Genomic DNA, 25423 nt, shown 5'->3' with positions numbered 1-25423 from the left:
ACAAGGAAAACAAGGGCTATGTCTAACAAAAGAATCCATCTTCTCCAGTTTCTGCAGCTAATTAAAATGTTTTGGTTCAAAGAGAAGCAGTAGTCCAGATTTCTGGGTTTTCATTACTCAAAGGGCAGGAGGACCAATCTTTTGGGGGACTAATTTTTTTCTGTTCCTTCTCTTCATTCCCATTGGCACAAAGGCAAATACTTGAAACATGTAGATTAAATTGAGATAGATCTTGATAGCAGTTATATAAGATTCTAGAATCAAAGAAATCTAAAATTGGGAATAATTAGTAGAGCATTTAGCTTAAAGATGGCAGATATGATTGGTGATACAGCTGCCCCTCCCCTCACCTCCCATCTGTAGCAAACATCATTAATTAATTATCAAGCCTAAATGTGGCCCAACAGTTGTTTTCTACACAAGTCCCCCAGCAGCCATTACCAAGTAACTGGAGTTGCCAATGAGTCCCTACCTAAGCTAATCTAATCATCTTACTTTATGAGAACATTGAGGCCCACAATGGTAAGGTGACCGGCCCAAGGTCACTCAGTGGCTGACAGAGAAGCTCTATTCTGTATCATGTAAGATTTGAATTAATAACAATGTCCCGGAATCCAGCAAGGACACAGAAGAATCTGTATAGGATGAATCACTTCTACCTGGGAAGACAGACACCCAAGGGAACAGCTAGGGACAGGCAGCGGAATATTACTGTTCTCCTTCTATTCCAGCGAGAGGGCTGGGGATAAAGAATAAGAAAACTAAGATCCTTCCACAAGCCTTCAAATTGTGGGATTCTTGAAACTGTCCCACTAGGTAGTGGGCAAAGAAGGAAGGTGTCCCAGTACAAGCAGCAGTCCCCAGAGGGGCACCCATCTCCTTTCCTACTCATTCGGGTTCCCACAGCCAGACTTTGGAAGTTCATCAGAAAGGATTCACTATCTAAAAAAACCTTTCCCCTCTCTAGACTGGAATGGGTGGTAATGAAATGATTTGTTGGGAAGGGACTTGGATCGGACTTGGGGAATTGAATAAGAAGTCACCAGGATGAGGGGTCAGGCTGGCTGTTAGGTTGTTTTTGAGAAAGCAGAGGTGCCAGGCTGTTGTGGTACCAGCTCCGGAGATCCTAAAGTGGGAGGATTGATCGTGAAGAGAGGGTGTGAAGTGGGTTTGGCAGCAAATGAGCTACAGCTGATTGAGTTTCTCTGGCCTTTCCATTTGAACTCCGTGTGGGGTTTGTGGTCCCTGTAATTCAGAATGAAAATTAGTGCACCGAAGCTCTCCCAGGGGCCTTGGGTGCATTTAAAGGACTGGGGAGAAAGGCAGCAATGGGGCAAAGGCAGACTGAACGTAATTCTTTTTTATTCAGGCTTACCTTCCTCCTAAAAAGTGCCTATGAACCTCTCTTGACAGAAATAAGCTTTAAGATGTAAAGAAAGCAGCAGACTGAGGCTCTGAGAGAGAATTAGAAGCAACTGGGGAGAAAGATGTGAAAGACTTTGAACAGTAAGATCAGATTTTCCTTCCTAAAAGGGGGTGGGTAAGAAGAAATACTGTTTCTAGCTGGGATAGTGTACGTACGGTACTCACCTTCCCTCGGAATTCAATGATTGGCAAATACAATGGCTGTGAGATTGAATAAAAGGAAGGGAGTTTCCTTAAATCCAACTGGCAAAGATGGTTGTTTACAGGCCTGTGGGCATTTCATGCCAGTTGATACACAGCCTTTTGGTTTGCCAACATAACTCATCTGAATCTCAGAAAAGGAACAATGATTCCATAGACTTTGTCAGTCCTCTGTTAGGAGTCCCTTTGGGGGTTGTCTCTTTCGCTCAACAAGTTTGGAAAGACCAGAAACTAATTTAATATGCAACCGGGACAAGGGCATTTGCTGATTTGTTATTATTTTTATGAAAATATTACTATGTGCCAAGTGCATAGTGCTTTACATGGACCTTCTCATGTTCACCCACACAGCAACCCCCAAGATAGGTAACCCTCCCATTTGCCAGTGAGAAGAGTGAGGCTCAGAGGACCAGGTCCCCTGCCCAAGATCCCACAGCTGGTGAGAGTCAGAGTCGAGATTAGAAGGCAGGTCAGCCTGACACCATACCCAGCCCCTGACCAGGGATGGTCACCCAGCAGGTCACATCCATTCAGAGGTCCCATTAGGAAGATCAATTTAGTGGGAGAAACCAGCACCTTGTAGTAACATGAAATAAAATAGAAAACAATGGGGGACATCTTATATAAATGGTAAGGATTGGTTTGTGATACATTTGTTTTAATTCTACAAATATGTACATGGTGTCCTTGGTAGTGATATAAAATTGATTTCTCTTTTAAAATTTTTATTATTTATTTTATTTATTTTTGTCTGCATTGGGTCTTAGTTGCGGCTCTCAGGATCTTTCATTGCAGTGTGCGGACTTCTCTCTAACTGTGGTGCATGGGCTCTGTAGCTGCAGCACGTGGGCTCTCTAGTTGTGGTGCCCGGGCTCAGTAGTTGCAGCACACGGACTTAGTTGCCCCACAGCATGTGGGAATCTTAGTTCCCCGACCAGGGATTGAACCTGCGTCCCCTGCATTGGAAGGCGGAGTCTTAACCACTGGACCACCAGGGAAGTCCCTAAAATTGATTCCTTACTATGGATTAGCATCAGAAAAGTTTAAAGACCACTGCTCTAAACCAGTCAGTAATCCTGCCTCCATGTGTAGTTGGGAGGTGTTCGACCTTCTTACTGGGCTTTTAAAGATTTGTGGAGAAAGAGCAAAGGGTGGACCTCTTAGACAGCACTAAAGATAGAGATATCAAGGACTCTTTATTCGTTTTTGCCTCTTGAGTCAACAAATTTTTTCTTTTTATTTTCTTGTGGGCCACTAGCTTTATTTATTTTTTTTCCACATCTTTATTGGAGTATAAATGCTTTACAATGTTGTGTTAGTTTCTACTGTACAACAAAGTGAATCAGCTATATGTACACATATATCCCCTCCCCCTTGAACCTCCTCCCATCCTCCCTATCCCACCCCTCTAGGTCATCACAAAGCACCGAGCTGATCTCCCTGTGCTATGCTGCTGCTTCCCACTAGCCATCCATTTTACATATGGTAGTGTATATATGTCAATGTTATTCTCTCACTTCATCCCAGCTTCCCCTTCCCTCCCATACCCTCAAGTCCATTCTCTATGTCTGCGTCTTTATTCCTGTCCTGCCCCTAGGTTCATCAGTACAGCTTTTTAAAATTCCATATATATGCATTAGCATATGGTATTTGTTTTTCTCTTTCTGACTTACTTCACTCTGTATGACAGATTCTAGGTCCATCCACCTCACTAAAAATAACTCAATTTTGTTCCCGTTTATGGCTGAGTTATTCCATTGTATATATGTGCCACATCTTCTTTATCCATTCATCTGTCGATGGACATTTAGGTTGCTTCCATGTCCTGGCTATTGTAAATAGTGCTGCGATGAACATTGTGGTACATGACTCTTTTTGAATTATGGTTTTCTCAGGGTATATGCCCAGTAGTGGGATTGCTGGGTCATATGGTAGTTCTATTGTTAGTTTTTTAAGGAACCTCCATACTGTTCTCCATAGTGGCTGTATCAATTTACATTCCCACCAACAGTGCAAGAGGGTTCCCTTTTCTCCACACCCTCTCCAGCATTTATTGTTTGTAGACTTTTTGATGATGGCCATTCTGACAGGTGTGAGGTGAAACCTCATTGTGCTTTTGATTTGCATTTCTCTAATGATTAGTGATGTTGAACATCTTTTCATGTGTTTGTTGGCCATCTGTATGTCTTCTCTGGAGAAATGTCTATTTAGGTCTTCCGCCCATTTTTGGATTGGGTTGTAACAAACTTTTTCTTAAAGGGCTAGAGAGTAAAAACTTGAGGCTTGCTGGCCAGATGGTCCCTATCACCACTACTCAATTCTGCAAAAGTAGCCATAGACAATGTATTAAGTAAATGAGTGTGTCTATGTTCCATAAAATTTTATTCACAAAAAACAGAGAGCTGGCCTGTGAGCTGTAGTTTGCTGATGCCCGCTTTAGAACACTGAATAAAGAAAGTACCTGAATTGCCATAGTCTAGGCCTATAGTACTTGAATGGTCCCAAATTATAAGGACAGCCCCACTTTCAAATGATCATTCCCAGATAAAGTGTTCAGATTTCTGTTTCTTAAGACATGGTCATCATCCCTATGTTACTAGGTGTATTCGTTATGCAATGCTACATAAAAAATTTACCCCATAACTTATAGCTTAAAATGGCAAATGTTATTTCATAGTTCCTATGGGTGAGGAATCTGGGCCTGGCTTTGGGTGACTCAGCTTCAAGGTCTCTCACAAGGCTGCAATCTAAATATCACCTGGGGCTGTGGTCTCATCTGAAAGTTTGACCAAGGGAAGATCTTCTTCCAAGCTCACCACATGGTTGTCAGCAAGATTGAGTTTTTTACAGGCCTCCCTCAGTTCCTTGACATGTGGGCCTCTCTAAGGGACAGCTCACAACACAGCAGCTGTCTTCCAGCAGAGTCAGCAAGTGAGAGAGCAAGAGAGGGCAAAGCCTGAAGCCAGAGTCCTTTCATAACCTGATCTTGGAAGTGACATTCTTTCACTTTTTTTGCACTATTGTTACACACTAGAAGGAAGTTGCTAGGTATAACCCATACTCAAGGGGAGGGGATTACACAAGAGTGTGAATACCAGGAATCAGGAATCATTTTAGAGGCTGCCTACCACATGTGGGCTAGGTATTTCATTCATTCATTTAACAATTATTTACTGAGCACCTACTATATGCCAAGAACAGTTATAGGCAGTAAACAGAACAGACAAAAATTCCTGCCCTCGTTCTGGTGTTCTGCCCCACTCCAAATTCACATATTGAATCCTTAACCACCAGTGTCGCTGAATTTGGAGATGGGACCTCTAAGAAGTAATAAGGTTAAATGAGGTTAAAATGGGGGGGCCCTGATCCAATAGGATTAGCCTTGCACTCTCTGTCCTCCCTCCCCCTCTGTGTACAAGCACCCAGGAAAAGCCATGTGAGGACGGAGGGAGAGGCAGCTGTCTACAGCCAGGAAGAGAGACCTCACTAGAAACAGAAACAGAATTTGTTGGCACCCTTGATCATGACTTCTAGCCTCCAGAACTGTAAGAAAATACCTTTCTGTTGTTTAAGCTGCCCAGTCTGTGGTATTTTGTTATGGCAGGCCTGAGATGACTTATATATGGTGATAAGTGCCATGGAGGGAAAGAAAACAGGGCAGTGCTGGGAATGGGTTTGCAGCTTTAAAACTGGGTGGTCAGTGTAGGCCTCACAGAGGTGACAGCTGAGTAAAGCTTGCAGGAGGTACAGGAGTGAGGCGGCAAATATGGGAAAGAGCTTCAGTGTACTGGGAGCATGCTGTTCAAGGAACAGCAAGGGCACCATCCTATGTGGAACAAAATGTAGGTGGAGGATGGGGAGGAGAAGATGTAGGGTTCATCAGCCATTTCAGGAATTTGGGCTTTTACTCTGAAGTGGAGATTCATAACAGGGTTTTGAGCTCAGCAGTGCCATGATGTAACTGATATTTTAATATGTTCCTCTGGCTTCTGTGTGAAGAAAAGATTAGTAGGAAAGGCAAGGTTGGGTGCAGGAGGGCCAGTTAAGAGATGATGGGGTTGAGGGTGCTGGTGGTTGCCAATGGCGGTAATGAGAAGTCAACCTCTTTGACTTCCAGAAGCAGAACGCTGGTGCATCAGTCTCTTCATCAGCAGAGCTTCCTCAAAACACTTTTTCTTTGTAGTGGGTGAAGTGCAAAGAGTACTAGACAGAAGCCAGGAGACCAGGTTAGTGGAGAGATAAGAGGCAAAGCAGTTAACCGCTGGGTCTCAGACTTAGTCCTCCCTAAGTCTAAAATTACAATTTAATGAGACTGTCTGTAGAAGGTGGATTTAGGACAAGTGAACAGTTAGGTTACTGTTCATTTTAAGCTTGATCTTTGCAAGAGGGAAAAAAAAAATAGGAAATTACAGAGCTGGGCCTGCAGAAAAATTTTAAAAAAAAATTACAGTCAAATTGGTATCATTGAGAAAAACCCCATGTTTAATCTTTAGGCAGCCTGGGGCCTGAGAAGACTGATGGATGTGTATCACTCTGTTCTCTTAACACAGGTGAACAAAACAGAATTCAACCCCAAATCAGACAAGACCCTATTCCTTAGGGAGTGAAATGATGTTACACTTTTAGAGCGAGTTCAATCACTCTAATCTCTCTCCAAGTACCCACATGTCAAGTCCAATGTGCCATGACAAGGCGTTGCCCCTCAAATAGAGGCATTAAGGAGTAGTATTTGCCATCTTCACCACCCACTGGAAATGTACCAGGGGAGGTTAGTAGAAGCCAAATAAGGCATCCTTAAATATTCATGTCAAACAGGTTGAGACTTGGTGACAATTGCTTCCAGAACCCATCAGGCAGTTTGTCCAAGAGAAAAATGCATATATACCACCAAATACATTTTTTAGTAACAAAATTACAATTTTTAATAGGTCAGGGCAGTGCAATGGGTTAGTATTTTTGGACTGTCCATTGCCTACCAGGTACCCACAAATGTTCACTCATTTATTCCTCAAAATGACCTCGGAAGACAAATATCATTATGCCTGTTTCGCAGAAGAGGGAACTGAGCCTGACTTGCCTGAGGACATGTGGCTAGTGAGGGCAGAGCTGGGCTCCCACCCACAATGCTGCCATGTAACGTGTTTTGTCTCAGGGGTTGGCTCTGATCACTACATCTTAATGTTCAGTGAGCCCCAAATTGAACACCAGTCGCATTTTATCCACATTCAAGTTGTCTTCATTCTAAGAGCTAATCTCATCAGTGTACTGGGGAATTTAAGAACACCAGGTAAGTTCAGAAACTATACCAAGCTGGGTAAGGCTGCAAAACAGATTATAAGACTGTAGACCGTTTACAGGGTGGTAGTGGCCTCTGCAGCCCAACCAGTCTAGATTCAAACCTTGACTCCACACGTAGTATTTGGGTGACCTTGGTTGGGCAAGTTACTTAACCCCTCTGAGCTTCAGTTTCTTCATGTATAAACTGGGAACAATAATTTTGTCTACCTCATTAAGTGCTGTGTGTGTTAAATGTGAAAATTCACATGAATCACTTAGAATGATGCCTAGTACATAGTAAATGCTCAATAAATGTTATATGGTATTGCTGTTTACCTAAAAAAATCTTCCTTGTGCTTGCTGAAGCTATTTCCTTGTCCCTGTTGACTTTTCAGGCTGTAAGTTTTTGTGCATTTGTTTGTTTTTAAATAACAAATCTCAGAGAGTGACTGGCATAATTCTCTTCCCCCAAAGTTATAGCTGGTCTTGATCTTCATAGTCTATTTCCCAGTGAATTGGTGGTATATTGCTTGTCAATTCAAATCCTGGCATAGAAAAATAAGTTTATACCTGCTCCATGTTTGTCCCGGAACTCTGGCTTTTAGATCCATCACGGCTAGACTGTGTGCAAACTTCTCTTTAAGTAGACTCCACAATGTTGATGCTCTACATGGCCTCCCAGAAATGTGTTCTTATTTTTTCAGAGACTTTTCCGGTCACAGAGATAAGTGTAATGGCCAGGTGGGGAGTGTTGCTGACTGGGGGAGGGTGGGAATTGCCAAAAGGAGGTAGGTGGCTGCCGTTTACTTCTGGTCAGTCTTTGCCCTACAAGATCCAGTGTTTCAAGAAACGCAGAAAATGCAGACGTTGAATTTCTTTCTTTCTTTTTTGGTGGTAAAAATGCTTTTCAAATGTTGACAGCTAATTCAAGGGGGAGTCATGGGCAACTAATCAAATATTGATAAGTAATTAAATGTTGCCAACTAATCCAGATGGGATCCATAGGACAATATTTTTTTTTTCTTTTTGTCTCCGGTCTAGTATATCTCCCTCCTTTGAAAGTTTGAGATTAGTAACAAAAGAATAAAAGTTATAGGAATGGAAATAGTCTCAGGGGGAAAAAGCCTTTTGGAAATGTTTTGTGATTTGCAGCCAAGAGCCTATTACCCAGCATATAGGTTTAGACGGGCCCAAAATATTGCCTATAGGGCAAGATTTTCCTTCAGATGAATTCACTAGTGCCAAACTGCTTGAAACCACATGCTAGGGGATGACCTTGAACTTGTAGAAGATAGCTGTCCACCCGCCCCCTTCCATAGTTCCCAACTTAACTTTGAAAACAGAATGGATTTTGGAACAGCTGATCTAAAGCAGGCCTATGGAGACCTGTTGCCACTTAAAATTAGAATCTCAGAAATATTTCATAGCCCATGTGGAACTCTTGCCATGTTAACTTGCATTTTAAAAGCAGCAAACATTGTTCTTTGTAACTGTGTGAGTCAGAACATACTAGGTTACTGCAGTAATAAATCAATAGATGGGTAACTCTGAAGCATGTTCTGCATTGCCTCCCAGGGTTCTCCAAAGGTATTTGCCCCCAGTGGTTAATGGTTTTATAATGTGCCCTGTATTAGCTTCCTTTTTTCCCTGTCTCACTTTCTTGTGCCTCTAATGAAACTTCCTCAGATTACCTCCCAAATAAACACAAATCTTTGAGTCTCGGTCTGCTTATGCAGAGCTCAAGGAAAGACAGCCACCTTCCACTTATCTGCATGGCAGCATCTTATGATTGTCACATTATTTGTAGATATCTAGAAGTGTACCTAGACTGCAATGAAACTGTTTATGTGCAAGAAAATCTGGGGGTATACAATTCAGCTTAGGAAACCATTCTCTTTATATTGTAACTGGCTTGTACCAATTAATCTATCCTTAGGTGGCTGCTGGCAGAGGATATACACTAATGAGCAATGATTTTTGTCAGGCATCAAATTAGTTTCAAAGTAGAGGCATGAAAAGTTGGAGTCAACCTAATATTTCATTTACACAGATATTAGGACCCCTAGGTCCTACTTTAGTTTCTCTATAACTTTTTGCAGTAGGTAAGACTTTCGTGTGAGTTAGGACTGTAACTACCTTATTTTAAAAAATAAATAAACAGACTGAGGGACGGAGAATTTATTGATTTACATAACTAGGAAGCCCAGGGGTAGATTTGGCCTTAGTTATGACTAAATTCAAGAGCTTAATTAATGTTGTCAGACTCTTCTGTCTCTCTAAATAGCTTAGACCCTTACTTTAATGACTCCCCTTCATCCAAGGAATCAAGCCTCCAGTATCCGTGCCCTTGTATAGACTCTGGGCTTGACCATGAGTATTGCTTTGACCAATGGGACATGAGCAGAGATTGAGAAAACAGTGGGACTTGCCCTCTTGAAATTCTGCCACCGCCATATGAAGAAACTGAATCTAGCCTCCTTGAAGAAGAAAGACCACATAGATCATTCCCTGGTTTCATAAGCCCAGCAGTCCTAGCTGGACCTTGTGTTAACTTTTCTGTCACTCCTAGACCACCTAGAGAGACATGGGGTAGGTGTTTGATAAACACTTGCTGACAGATTGATTGATTGGACTTAGAAGGAAATCTCTGGGTAATCAAAACTACTCCTTAATGGGGAGACGATGAAGGAAGATACATTTTTGAGGACAGATATGTGCCAGGTCACGTGGCCCTCAATGGTCATCAATATCAAGTTGAATTTGTTTGCATTCCCTTTCCTAAATCTTCAGATTGTTAAAAGGCATATTTGGTGTTACTTGGTTAGTAAATCAAATAAGTAATTTCATAACTAACTGCCTCCAGGTTTAACCATTAACAGATAAATGAGTATTCAGACAGGACAAATCTCACAATGAGGTAGAATGAGCTTATACTAAATGAATGAACAGAGTGCTTATACTAAATGAATAATAAATTGATAGATGCCATAGAACCACAGAGTCTATGTCTCATTCATTCAACAAATACTCAGGCACCTACTATGTGCCAGCCACTTTTAGTCCTGGAAAGAACAGCAATCATCTAGTCTACCCACCTCACTGCCCAGTTAACACCTCATTGCCCAGTTAACAGACGAGAAAACCAAGGCTGAGAGAGAGAAGTAAACTTCTCTACATATCAAACCAAGGACTAGAATTCAGTTGTCTTCCTTCATGGGCTAGTATATTATCTCAGGATGCCTAAACACCAGACCAGCTTTGTCTCTAGTTATGTGGCCTTAACTCAATAATTCATCCTCTTAAATTTCATTGTCTGTAAAATGATGGGAATGGGCTAGATGAGGTCTAACACTTTTTTCCGGTTCAATCTCCATATAACCCTATCTATCTCCTGAAAGAAAGTTACTATAAATGTGTTTGGAAGTTTAGGCTTTTAAATGGGAGCCACAGATGCCAGCCCTGAAGGAGCAGCCTTTATATATGTGTAGTCCCTATTTAACCCATAGTAATAAAAAGGGATTTTTCTGTAGGCTGTATTTGATGGCCCCTGAGGTGGAGAAGGAAGATTTTAGTATGAAGTCCCATAGTTGACAATATTTCTAGCTATAATGTGATTTGAAAAACAGTCTATTCTGAATGTGTGGGAGGAGGAAAAAGCACTTTAAAAAAAAATTATTTTGGTAAAAAATACATACATAAAATTTACCATATTAATCATTTTGAGTGTACAGTTCAGAAGTGTTAAGTATATTCACATTGTTGTGAAACAGATCTCTAGAATTTTTTCATCTTGCAAATCTGAAACTATACCCATTCAACAATTCCCCTTTTCCCCTCCCCCTATCTGGCAACCACCATTCTACTTCCTGTTACCATGAATGTGACTACTTTAGATACCTCATATAAGTGGAATCATACAGTATTTGTCTTTTTGTGTCAAGTTTATTTCACTTAGCATAATGTCCCAAAGATTTCTGCATGATGTAGTATGTGAGAGGACCTCTTTCTTTTTTAAGGCTGAATAATATTCCACTCTATGTATATACCATATTTTCTTTATCCATTCATCCGTTGATGGGCATTTAAGTTGCTTCCCCTTCTTGGCTGTTGTGAATAGTGCTGCTATGAACATGGATGTGAAAATATTTCTTCAATATCCTGCTTTCAATTATTTTGGGTATATACAGGAGTAGGATTGCTGGATCATATGATAGTTCTATTTTTTTGTTTTTTGAGAAACTGCCATACTGTTTCCATAGGAGTCACACCACTTTGCAATCCCACCAATGGTGTATAAGTGTTTCAATTTCTCTGCATCCTCAGCAACACTTGTTATTTTCTGTTTTTCTTTTTTTAAATAGTAGCCATCCTAAGGGATGTGAGGTGATATCTCATTGTGGTTTTGAGTTGTATTTCTCTGATGATTAGTGATGTTGAGCTTTTCATATGTTTATTGGCCATTTGTATACCATTTTTGGAGAAATGTCTATTCAAGCCATTTCCCCACTTTTTAATTGGAGGTTATTTGATATTTTTGTTGTTGAGTTGTAGGAGCTCTTTATATATTCTGGATATTAACCTTTTATCAGATGTATGATTTGAAATATTTTCTCCCATTCTGTAGATTGCCTTTTCACTCTGTTGATTGTGTCCTTTGATGCACAAAAGTTTTAAAGTTTGATGGAGTCTCATATGTCTATTTTTGCTTTTATTACTTGTGTTTTTGGTGTAATAGTCAGGAAATCATTGCCAAGTCCAATGTTGTTAAGCTTTTCCCCTGTGTTTTTTTTTTAGGAACTGTGTGTGTGTGTGTGTGTGTGCATATAAATATATATAAAAGAGAATGTTATTCAGCCATAACAAAGAATGAAATCTTGTCATTTGCAACAACATGGATGGACTTAGAGGGTATTATGCTAAGTGAAATAAGTCAGAAAGAGAAAGACAAATATCATATAATCTCACTTATATGTGGAATCTAAAAAATGAAACAAACAAAACAAAACAAAAACAGACTCATAGAGAGAACAAATGGGTAGTTGCCAGAGGGGAGCAATGGCAAAATAGGTGAAAGGTATTAAGAGGTTAAAACTTCCAAATATAAAATTTTAAAGTTACAGGGATGTTGTATAGTATGGGAAATAGTGTCAGTGGTACTCTAATAGCATTCTATGGGGACAAGTGTTTACTAGACTTATCATGGTGAACATTTCATAATGTATATAAATTTTGAATCACTATGTTGTACAGCTGCAACAAACATAATATTGTACATCAACTATATTTCAATAAAAATAACTTTAAAATATATTTTAATCAAAGACGTTAGTAAAAGACAAAGAAGGGCATTACATAATGATAAAGGGATCAATCCAGCAAGAAAATATAACATTTATAAATGTATACACATCCAAAAAAGGAGCACCAAGATAAAGCAAATATTAATGGATTTAAAGGGAGAAAGTGAAAACAATACAATAATAGTAGGGGACTTTAACACCCCACTTACATCAATGGATAGATCATCTAGACAGAAAATCAATAAGGAAACATTTGACTTAAATGACACATTAGATCACATAGACTTAATAGGTATATGCAGAACATTTCATTGACAGCAGCAGAATACATATTCATCTCAAGTGCACATGGAACATTCTCTAGGATAAATCACACACTAGGGCACAAAACAAGCCTCAATAAATTTAAGAAGATTGAAATCATATTAAGCATCTCTGACCACAGTGATATGAAACTAGAAATCAATCACAAAATAAAAAAAGAAAAAGAACACAAAAATGTAGAGATTAAATAACATGCTATTGAACAACCAATGGGTCATCAAAGAAATTGAAGAAGAAATCAAAAAGTATGAAGAGACAAATGAAAACAAATACAACATACCAAAATTTATGGGACACTGCAAAAGCATTTCTAAGAGGAAAGTGCATAGCAATATAGGCCTACCTCAAGAAACAAGAAAAATCCCAAATAAACAATCTAACTTTACACCTAAAGGAACTAGAAAAAGAAGAGCAAATGAAGCCCCAAATTAGTAGATGGAAGGAAATAGTAAAGATCAGAGTAGAAATAAATGAAGTAGAGACAAAAAAAAGAAAAGGAAGATCAACGAAACTAAAAGTGTATCTCTGTCAAAGATAAACAAAATTGACAAACCTTTAGCTAGACTAACCAAGAAAAAAAGAGAGGGTTCAAATAAATAAAATCAGAAATGAAAGAGAAGTTACAACTGATGCCATAGAAATACAAAAGATCATAAGAGACTTCATAGACGATTACTAGTAAGGAGATTGAAACAGTAATCCAAAATCTACCAACAAACAAAAGCCCAAGACCAGATGACTTCACTAGCAAATTCTACAAAACATTCAAAGAGGACTTAATACGTATTCTTGTCAATTTTTTTTCAAAAAAGTTGAAGAGGAGGGAAACCTTCCAAACACATTTTACAAAACCAATGTTATCCTGATACCAAAACCAGACAAGGACACCACAAAAAAAGAAAATTAAAGACCAATATCCTTGATGAACATAGATGCAAAAATCCTCAACAAAATGTTAGCAAACCAAATCCAACAATACATTAAAGGATCATACATCATGATCAAGTGGGATTTATTCCAAGGATAAAAGAATGGTTTATCTGCAAAGAAATCAACATGATATATCACATTAACCAAATGAAGGATAAAAATCATATTATCATCTCAATAGATGCAGAAAAAGTATCTGACAAAATTCAACATCCATTTATGATTTAAAAAAACACCCAAAAAAAAAAAAAAAAAAAACACCCAGTAGGGACTTCCCTGGTAGTCCAGTGGTTGACTCCATGCTTCCACTGCAGCGGGTGCAGGTTCAATCCCTGGTTGTGAAACTAAGATCCTGTATGCAGCACAGCATTGCCCAAAAAAAGCAAAAAAACAAAATGAAGGGGCTTCCCTGGTGGCACAGTGGTTGAGAATCTGCCTGCCAATGCAGAGGACACGGGTTCAAGCCCTGGTCTGGGAAGATCCCACATGCCGCGGAGCAACTGGACCCGTGAGCCACAATTACTGAGCCTGCACATCTGGAGCCTGTGCTCCGCAACAAGAGAGGCCAAGATAGTGAGAGGCCCACACACTGCGATGAAGAGTGGCCCCCGCTTGCCACAACTAGAGAAAGCCCTTGCACAGAAACGAAGACCCAACACAGACATAAATAAATAAATAAATAATTTAAAAAACAACAAAATGAAACAAAAACCAAAAACAAACCAAAAACAAAAAAACAAAAAATGCTCAACAGAGTGGCTCTAGAGGGAATGTAACTCAACATAATAAAGGCTATGTATGACAAACTCACAGCTTACATCATAGTCAATGGTGAAAAGATGAAAGCTTTTTCTCTAAGATCAGGAACAAGACAAGGATGTCCACTCTTGCCACTTTTTTTCAACATAGTCTCAGAAGTCCTAGCCACAGCAATCAGACAGGAAAAATAAAGTACCCAAATCAGAAAGAAAAAAGTAAAACCACCACTATTTGTAGGTAACATGATACTATATAGAGAGAAATTTAAAGACTCCATCAAAAAACTCTTAGAACTAATAAGTAAATTCAGTATATTTGGAGGTTACAAAATCAACACACAGAAATCTGTCATTTCTATACACTAATAATGAATTAACAGAAAGAGAAATTAAGAAAACAATACCATTTAGAAACAAACAGAATAAAATACCTTGGAATGAATTTAACCAAGGAGGTAAAGACCTGTACACTGAAAATTATGACTCTGTTGAAAGAAATTGAAGAAGATTTAAATAAGTGGAAAGATATTCTGTGTTCATGGATTGGAAGAATTAATATTGTTAAAATGTCCATACGACTCACAGCAATTGACAGATTTAATGCAATCCCTATCAAAATTCCAATGACATATTTCACAGAACTAGAAGAAATAATTCTACAATTTGTATGGAAACACAGAAACCTTGAATAGCTAAAATAATCTCAAGAAAGAAGGCAAACTGGAGGTATTACACTTCCTGATTTCAAACATCAAACCTAGTTGAAATATTATGTACTGTACTATAACAGACACACAGATCAGTGAAACAGAACTGAGAGCCCAAGAATAATCCCATACATATATGGACTATTAATTTATGAAAAAAGAGCAAAGAACATACAATGGAGAAACGATAGACCCTTCACCTTTTTAAATTGAAGTATAGTTGATTTACTATGGTCTGTTAATTTCTGCTGTACAGCAAAGTGACAATTTATGAAAAAAGAACAAAGAACATACAATGGTGAAAGGATAGTCCCTTCACTTTTTTTTAAAGTGAAGTATAATTGATTTACAATGTTGTGTTAATTTCAGCTGTACAGCAAAGTAATTCAGTTATACATATATATACATTCTTTTTTTTGATATATACTTTTCCATTATGGTTTATCATAGGATACTGAATATAGTTCTCTGTGCTATACAGTAAGACCTTGTTGTTTATCCATTCTATATATGAAAGCTCACATCTGCTAAACCTAAACTCCCACTTCATACTTCCCCCAACCCCCTCCCCCTTGACAACCACCAGTCTGTTCTCTATGTCCATGATTCTGTTTCTGTTTCATAGATAGGTTCATCTGTGTCATATTTTAGATTCCACATATAAGTAATATTATATGGTATTTCTTGTTCTCTTTCTTACTGAGTATGATAATCTCTAGTTGCATCCTTGTTGCTGCAAATGGTATTATTTTCTCCTTTTTTATGGATGAGTAGTATTCATATAAATATATATGAAGATGTAGTATATATACAGTATATGTAGTATATATATATATATATATATATATATATATACAGTGTATATATATACTATATCTTCTTTATCCATTCATCTGTTGATGAACATTTAGTTTATTTCCATGTCTTGGCTATTGTGAATAGTGCTGCTAGGAACATAGGGGTGTGTGTATCTTTTTGAATAATAGTTTTGTCCAAATATATGCCCAGGAGTGGGATTGCTGTACCTCCTTGGTCAGGTTTATTCCTAAGTATTTTATTTTTGGGGTGCGATTTTAAAAGGGATTTTTTTTACATTCCCTTTCTGATATTTAATTGTTGGTGTAAAGAAATACAACTGATTTCTGTATGTTAATCTTGTAGCCTGCTACCTTGCTGAATTCATTTATCAGTTCTAGTAGTTTTCGTATGGAGTCTTTAGGGTTTTCTATATATAGTATCATATCATCTGCATGTAGGACAATTTTACCTCTTCTCTTCCAATCTGGATACATTTTATTTCTTTTTCTTGTCTAATAGCTGTGGCTAGGACTTCCAATACTGTGTTGAATAGAAGAGGTGATAGTGGGCGTCCTTGTCTTGTTCCAGATTTTAGCAGGAAGGCTTTCAGCTTTTCACCATTGAGTATTATATTAGCTGTGGGTTTGTCATAAATAGCTTTTAATATCTTGAGACATGTTCCTTCTATACCCACTTTCATAAAAGTTTCTGTCATGAATGGATGTTGAATTTTTTCATATGCTTTTTCTGCATCTGTTGAGATGATCATATGGTTTTTGTCTTCTTTTGTTGTTGATGTGGTGTATCACATTGATTGATTTGCATATGTTGAACCATCCTTGTGAATTGGGATGAATCCCACTTGGTCATGGTGTATGATCTTTTTATGTGTTGTTGGATTCATTTTGTTAATATTTTGTTGAGAATTTTTGCATCTGTATTCATCAACGATATTGGCCTGTAATTTTGGGTTTTGGTGGTGTATTTGTATGGTTTTGGTATCAGGGTGATAGTGGCTTCATAAAATGTCTTTGGGAATGTTTCCTCCTCTTCAATTTTTTGGAAGAGTTTGAGAAGGACTGGTATAAGTTCTTCTTTGTATGTTTGGTAGGTTTCACCTATGAAGCCATCTGGTCCTGGACTTTTGTTTATAGGGAGTTTTTAAATTACAGATTCTATTTCACTTATAGTGATTTGTCTGTTCAAATTATCTATTTCTTCTTGATTTGATTTTGGTGGGCTGTATGTTTCTAGAAACTTGTCCATTTCTTCTAGGTTGTCAAATTTGTTGGCATATAATTGATCACAGTATTCTCTTATGGTTTTTTGTATTTCTGTGGTATCAGTTGTTATGTCTCCTTTTTCATTTCTTATTTATTTATTTGGGTTCTCTCTCTTTTCTTCTTGGTGAGCCTGGCCAGAGGTTTGTCAATTTTGTTTATGAGAAAGGATAGTCTCTTCAATAGATGGTGTTGGGAAAACTGGACAGCCTCATACAAAAGGATGAAACTAGACCATTATCTTATATCATACAAAAAGATTATCTAAAAATGGATTAAAGAGTTGAATGTAAGACCTGACACCATTAAATTCCTAGAAGAAAACATAGGCAGTAACCTCACTGACATCAGTCTTGGTGATATTTTTTGGATTTGAATCAAAAGGCAAGGGAAACAAAAGCAAAAATAAAGAAACGGTACTACATCAAACTGAAAAGCTTCTGCACAGTGAAGGAAACCATTATCAAAATTAAAGGCAGCCTACTGAATAGGAGAAGGTATTTGTAAATCATATATCCAATAAGGGATGGGCAAAATGGGTGAAGAGGGTCAACTGTATGGTGATGGCTGGTAACTAGACTAGTGGTGATGATCACTTTGTAGGTATACAAAGGTCAAGTTATAATGTTATACACCTGGAATATATATACATATTTTAAAAACAATAAGTAATTTCTCTGGGAAAAAAAGCATAGGTAGCAACAAGAAGGGTCAACAAGGTGATTCATTGTAATAACTTCTTGACCTTTCAGGGACAAAGGGAAAGAGATTCAATTAATCCCAGAACTTTGGCAATAACACTCAAGGCAGAGTTAGGAAGTACATCCCAAATGCGACCCATAGGAAGAATGGCAAAACAATGAGGCTTTCATTAGGCTGCAACTGATTTTCTCAAAAAAAAAAAAAGAGCTAAAACCAGTGAAATACCCAACCACAAATATTCTTTATTTTTTGATGACACAATCTAACCACCATGGGAAATTCATATTACTAATATTAAGGATACTGATCTTATTTCTTGTGAAATAATAATCCTGGCCATTATTATGCTAAAAATAATGCATTTCCCCCCCACTCCCACCCCTGTTCTGGATTCCATTACAAATCTTTCTAACATTCACTGACAATGAATAGTGCCATGATAAAAATTTCTTATTGCTAGTCCCTAGATTTCTTCTCTAACCATGGAGAGAGTTATGGGGGTAGGTAGGAGAAAGCTAAGTTCTCCCCAGTAAAGGTGTGTGGAGAAATAAGAAAGCTCATAGCTTGGTGGGTTGGGTGGGATGGGGTGGAGTAGTTTCATGTAGAACTGAGAAAGGTAGCCTACTTCTTTCCCTAGACCTTGTTCATATAATTCCACTTATTACAGGTCCTTATAACCTCTCTAAAATTCCAAGTTCCTTGTCTACATTTCTCAGTTTGGTCCTGTGCTCAGTTTACCTGTCATCTTTCAGCCCACACCTGTTTTTCTCTATTTGGCTCTATAATTCTGAACCTGAGGGTCTGCATACTACTTTTCCCAGGACTCCTTGACAACTGGCTTCCTGTTATTTTTCTTCTAGTAGGGGTCACTGACAGGACATAGAAAGTAAGAAAATGGAGAAGTTATTCTCCCTCCTCCCTCGCTGCTTCTAGCACCATCTTGGAAGTGGCTGCATCCCTCTTGCAATCCCTACCTTCTCCATAGTGACAGCATCAGCCAGGAGGCCTCTTAGCCATGGTTCCAGCATAACCACAGAGCCCTTCTACTCTGCACATCTGGGCTCTGGTAACATCATCTTCATCCTTTTGTCACCAGCCATAGTGATTATAGTTGCTTCATGTAGTTACTTAAACTGTAGCCATCCCCTTTGCATTCTCTCTCTGTATCTTCCTCTGACATTCCAGACTCATGTAACCAATTCCCTGTGTTAAATTCCTCCTATTTGAAATAGCTACAGAGGCTTCTGTTTTCTTGACTTGGACTCTGATTAATACAGACCCCAACAAACCTTTCCAGTATTATCTCCTTCTTACCACTAGAATCAGACACTACCTCTCACCCTGACTCACATGTCATATGCTCTAGTCACACTGTATTTGCTCCCTCCTCACCTAAGTCATATGCTACCTCTTGAAAAAGACCATCAGTGGGCAACTTTGACCAAGCACATCTAAGTTTATTAGACTTACTGCAAGAAGAGAGAACACTTGCTAGAGTCCTAGTAACATCTCAGAGGGGAAGTCAGAGAAGGAGCAATATAAGCTTTTAGAGCTGGATGAGGTGATTTTAAAAAGTCTTTTAATATCGGAAACTAGTTGGGATTGGGCAGAGTTTTTAATATAAAAGCTTTGAATACCAACCCACACTGAGATGAGGGCCTTAAAGTGACTACGTTAGTTAGTTCACAGTGTTATCTTCCAGAGGCAAGTATTTTCCAGAGCAGGTAGCTAAGTTATTTTGATTGATCTTAGTATTGTCTATCATAGGGGCTAGGAAGTGTACATGGTTCATGTTTTGTTTAACACAGAGAGAGAAATTACACTTATTTAAGTTCTAACTAAACCACTCTTCCTGTGGTTTTATTTATCTGTCTTTATTTATAATGTTTCTTGCCCTTTGAATATATTTTATCTTTCATTGCACACTTATTCATCCATTAAAAATCCATTTATTGAGGACTTATACGGCAGGCATTATTATAGGCACTGGAGGATGGTTCCTATAATATATTACACTTTATTAGGAGAGAGAGACAATCAAGAAACAATACAGTTTCAGGCAGCAATAAATCCTCTGAAGAAAAATAAGTTAGAGTAAGCAGAGAAAATGTGACTGTGATGGGTTTTAAATAATGTGTTGAAATCATGCCCATCTTTTTCACACCAACAAAATTAGTAATTCTTCAATAAGCCATTGTCAACCACTACATATATTGAGATGATATTTTGACATATTGACTCAGGTTTTTGTCCTCTCAGTAATTTTTTTTCATCCTACAGAACTTCCACTATTAAAACTCTAACTTTAGACTAAATTTATTGTCTGAGCAAGAACAAAGAGTTAAAATCTTGACTTTGAGTTCCAAAATATCAAAAGTAAACCTGAAGAATTCATATGATATAGTTTATATTATAAATCGAGCGATGGACAGATTGTGTGGTGACATAAGATCATAGACAGGATATAAGAATGCTTTCTGGGCTAGGGATTGGGGGTGCTGCTGGGAAGCAGAAGTAGGGGGAAAGAAGTGAGCTTAGTGGTGAGAGAGGGCTCTGGTTCCTTATCCTTTGGAGGATCAATCTTGCAGTGTCTGTGTCACCAACCACAGATAAGTCTGGGGAGATATCAGAGCAGGGGGCTTGTACCTCACCTCCCTAATAAGGCCTCAAGCCTCTTGGAGAAGTTCCTGAGCCAGCATGCAATGGCTATAGGATGGATGTAGACATTCTCAGAGATTCCAGGGTACTCTTGAGTGGTACAATGTGCAGCCAAATTGTCCCATGTCCTAAGAGGCAGAGATGACTAGAGGAGGAAAGAGTCTTCCTAGACACCACTGGTGACCCAGTCAATAGGTTATATGTGGATCATCCAGATTGAAGGAACCTGGCAGGACCTCATAGACCAGTAAGAGTGGACATGCAAGGGAGGACAACATTCAAAGACCAGACAAGAAACCTAGATCTCAGAGGGGTCCAGCAATGTCATATGACCCCAGATGCCCCTCTCCCAATGCTCTATATATTAGTTTGCTAGGGCTGAAAACAAAGTATCACAAATTGAATGGCTTAAACCAGAGAAATTTCTTGTCTCACAGTTTGGGAAGCTAGATATCTTAGATCACGATGTTGGCAGGGTTGGTTCCTTCCAAGAGCTGTGTTCTCTCCCTGCCTTCTGGTGATTTATTGGCAATCTTTGGCATTCCTTGGCTTTTGGAAGCATCACCCCATACCTCTGTGTTCACCTTCACACGGTATTCTCTCTGCATACATGTCTATCTCCAAATTTCCAATTTTTATAAGGACACCATTCACATTGGATTAGGGCCCACCCTAATGACCATTTTAACTTGATTACCTCTGTAAAGAACCAAATTACCTTTTGAGGTATTGGATGGTAGGACTTCAACATATGATTTGGAAGAGGGAGACGTAATTCAAGCCATAATACCATGTATATAAACCCTTGGGTGGATAGAAGAAAGAATCTGAATTTGACTGAAAAGTTAACCAAGAGACTGAGTTAAAACTGGTGCAATTGAGTTACCTTATGTGTCAAACAAGTTTTACCATGGCCCCCATGGTCCCTACATCCTGGTATTCATGCCTTTGTATAATGTCTGCCCTTTGAGTGTGAGAATCACCTGTGACTTTCTTGTAACCAGCAGAATATAGCAAAGGCAATGGCATGTCACTTCTGTGATTATGTTATTTATATAAGACTCCATCTTCCTGGTAGACTCACTCTTTCTCTCTTGCTGGCTTTGAAGAAGTAAGCAGCTAAGTTGTAAGAAAGCTTATGGAGAGGGCCACATGGCTGTGGGTGACCTCTGCAAGCTGAGAGTGATAGCCAGCAGGAAGCTGGGGTTCTCAGTCTTACAACTGCAAGAAAATTAATTCTGCCAACAACCAGAGTAAACTAGGAGGTAGATGCATCACCAGTTGAGCCTCCAGATGAGAACCAAGCCCTGGCTAACACCTGGACTGCAGCCCGACTAAGGACTTAGCTAAACCATGCCCAGGCTCCTGACCCGCAGAGACTGTGAGCTAATAAAGGTGTGGTGTTTTAAGCTGATAAATTTGTGGTGATATTTTACATGGTTATAGAAAACATACACTTTCAGCTGGTAACATTGAGAGTTTTATCATCAGATGAAGGAATTTGTAGGGCCAGAGGTGAGGGAGACTGGGGACATAGTTATTTTCAGTCACAGAGAAATAAAGACTATTACATTTGGCACCTGTGAATACTCAAAGAAAATCATACTTCCCCACTCCACATCAAATTAATGTCTTCCTTCTCTTTGTTTCTATGGCTTTTCCCCACCCTCCATTTTTAACATATTCTTGGCATTTGATAATTCATTGCTCCTGGGTTTATTCACTCAAGAAAAATACCCAAGTTCTGTAACCTGGTAGTTGGTCATTTTTCTCTGATGTGAATTTTAATCATGAGTGCTTTGAAGATGGTGTGAGATCAAAATGGCTTAGTGAGTAAGCTTAGCAAAGTGGTAGCAACCAAATTTTACTCTAGGAGGAGCTTAGGGGCTGCAATCTATTTGGAGAGCTTGCTTGGCCAACGTGACCTTAACTTTGATCAAGAAAAATAACAACACTTTCTAAAGATGCATTTATTCACTCTTTATATGAGAATCAGAGAATGTCAATTGTCCATATCAAAGAACCCTATTATTCTTACTGTTATTAATTAGGTGTCTTGGAAGGGGGATTTTTAGAAAGCAGAGGGGAGAGTTTACTCCTTGCTGCTATTACTGCTAGCAGACCACCCAGAATCCAGAGCTCAATGTGGCTTTTTTGTTCTCTTCTCATTATCAAGTATATAGTAACTCTGGGGACATAACAGAAACGTTCTTTGTGAGAAGAAATCCAACTGATAGTGCTAATGATGGCAATAAAGAGAAACTAAAGAAGTCTAAGAAAGTGAAGGTCTTTGCATTTTAAAGATTAGTAACTGTTTTAGGATATGTCCCCTGTGCATGTCAAGAATCTACTCTAAATTATACCAATTGTAGAAAATTTGAAAAGGAAATACACTAACAGGGAGGAGCATACCCATACTTTTATTAGCCCCAAATAACAAAATTAACATTTCAGAATATATATTTCCAGTCCTTTTCCTGTGTTTTAAATCTAATTGAAATGAATAGCGCCCTACTTTTTCCTCTAACATTTGAAAAGTAAGTTCCCATACTAATTAAAAAAACTTCCAATAAATGTATTTTAACAAATGCATTCTATTCCATTACATTAGAGTAACATAATTTTGTAACATAATTTACTTAATAATCTCCTAATTATCCATTATTTTTCCAGTTTCATTATTATTATAAAAACACTGTCATGAACATTTTATAAATAAATTTTTTTAACATCTTTATTGGAGTATAATCGCTTTACAAGGTTCTGTTAGTTTCTACTGTGCAACAAAGTGAATCAGCTATATGTATACATATATCCCCATATCCCCTCCCTCTTGTGTCTCCCTCTTACCCTCCCTACCCCAACCCTCTAGGTGGTCACAAAGCACCGAGGTGATCTCCTTGTGCTCTGCAGCTGCTTCCCACTAGCTATCTATTTTACATTTGGTAGTGTATATATGTCAATGCTACTCTCTCACTTCGTCCCAGCTTACCCTTCCACCTCCCTGTGCCCTCAAGTCCATTCTCTATGTCTGCGTCTTTATTCCTATCCTGCCCCTAGGTTCATCAGAAGCATTTTTTTTTTTTGATTCCATATATATGTGTTAGCATACAGTATTTGTTTTTCTCTTTTTGACTTACTTCACCCTGTATGACAGACTCTAGGTCCATCCACCTCACTACAAATAACTCAATTTTGTTTCCTTTTATGGCAGAGTAATATTCCATTGTATATATGTACCACATCTTCTTTATCCATTCATCTGTCGATGGACACTTAAGTTGCTTCCATGTGCTGGCTATTGTAAATAGTACTGCAATGAACATTGTGGTACATGTATCTTTTTGAATTATGGTCTTCTCGGGGTATATGCCCAGTAGTGGGATTGCTGCGTCATATGGTAGTTCTAGTTTTAGTTTTTTAAGGAACCTCCATACTGTTCTCCATAGTGGCTGTATCAAATTACATTCCCACCAACAGTGACCGAGGGCTCCGTTTTCTCCACACCCTCTCCGGCATTATAAATAAATTTCAACTGAAGTTTTATTCTTAAAGATGAGTGTATATATAATATTTCTATATCTCTGTGTATGTATATGTTTATCTAGAAGTAGAATTACTGAATCAGAATACTATGAACATTTTAAAATCTGTTAATTCATATTACAAAATGCTTTCCAAAAAGGTTGGTCTAGTTTGTACCGCTACTAGCTGTGTAAAACAATATCCATCTTACCACAGCCTTGCTAGCATTTTTAATAATTTGACCTTAGTGGTGATATGAAAGAAGGATCTAATGCCTTTTGATCCAAATCTGCTTTGCAATGTTTTAAGAACTATTTGTTGAATAAACTTTCCCTTTACCACTGATTTACTTTAGCTCCTTCATTGTTAAATGATGATATATGATAGTCTTTTTCTGGGCTTTCTCTTCCTATTCTGTCTGTCTAATTTTTGCATCTGTACCACATATACTGATTTGCTATAAGTTCATAATGTGTTTTAATATCTGGTGGAGCAAGTCTATGTCATTAGTTTTTTTGGTATGGCTCTAAACTAATTTCACCTTTTTGGAATACATTTGGTTTTAACCTCTGCTATAGCACCAACCATATTTTACCTTAAATTATGGCTACATAACTATCCCCCTGAAGAAACAGAAAGCTCCTTAAAGTTGGATATTTTTAAATCTTCTTTTTTTTATGCCCCCCTTTCTGTACTACAATTATTTACTCATAAAATTTAGTGAAGGTCACTCAATGGCAGGCAATTTGTCTCAGTCAGAGCCACCTCCAAAACTGGCCATATTCTTCTCCTCTCTGAATATCCTGGAACCTTGATGCACCTCCTCTGTCCCCTTTATTTCTCGCTTTCCTCCGTCACAACCCAGTCACATCCAGAGATCCCTTAAGCAGACAGCATAAAGAATTGACAACTACTACTGAGAGTAATTTGTTCGGCGTACTGTCCTACGCACTTCCTCCCTACCCATAGGCACTATTGAAAAATGAACTAATGGTCATAGGATGACTGAAGATGCAGCTAAATATTAATGAATTTTATTCAGTAATTGCCCACATAAGAGACAAAATTATCATTTAAAAGAACTGTAGTTACTAATTAGGCTCATTACTCCTTCAGGGGTTCCACTGAGCAGAGGTTATTACACCTTGGTCTAAACTAAAACTAATTCTACCTATCATTGGTGATTTTTTTGGTGTTTCTAAAAATGGTATAGAAGTTAACTAGGGATATTTTTAAACCAAATAAGTGGCTTTTTATTTGTTTAATAAATGCATTTAGTCAAAGCAATAATTCCTAAATCAAACTGTGCTTTATAAACACTTGGGGATTGAAAATGCAGATTCTTTTATACCCTTATACAGGGAGTATGACTCTGTAAGGCCAGGCCTGGAACCAGGAATCTGGGGTGTTTTTCTTTTTGGTTTTTTTAATTCCCTTGGTGCCCCTGATACAACCTTTTGGGAGCTACTAGGCTAAAACATGTTGTTAACAAGGCTGAGATCATTGCAAATATACACTCATTTTCTACAAGACATAAA

The 25423-nt window shown here is 38.3% G+C and overlaps 2 long non-coding RNA genes across 2 annotated transcripts in view; one reads left to right on the top strand and one right to left on the bottom strand.

Annotated features, from left to right (window-relative positions):
- LOC309657130 overlaps nucleotides 1-25423 on the bottom strand; it is a 260854-nt gene that overhangs the window by 52349 nt on the left and 183082 nt on the right. The window lies entirely within an intron of this gene.
- The window catches only part of LOC309657160, a 62933-nt gene continuing 40893 nt past the window's right edge, over nucleotides 3384-25423 (top strand). Inside the window, exon 1 of the long non-coding RNA XR_014261675.1 lies at nucleotides 3384-3685. This is a non-coding gene — a long non-coding RNA (uncharacterized lncRNA). The remainder of the gene's footprint in view (nucleotides 3686-25423) is intronic.

The sequence above is a fragment of the Balaenoptera physalus genome (genome assembly GCF_965194825.1).
Source record: "Balaenoptera physalus genome assembly, chromosome: 1".
Taxonomy (NCBI): Eukaryota; Metazoa; Chordata; class Mammalia; order Artiodactyla; family Balaenopteridae; genus Balaenoptera; species Balaenoptera physalus.
This window is presented reverse-complemented; position numbering and strand designations above follow the sequence as displayed.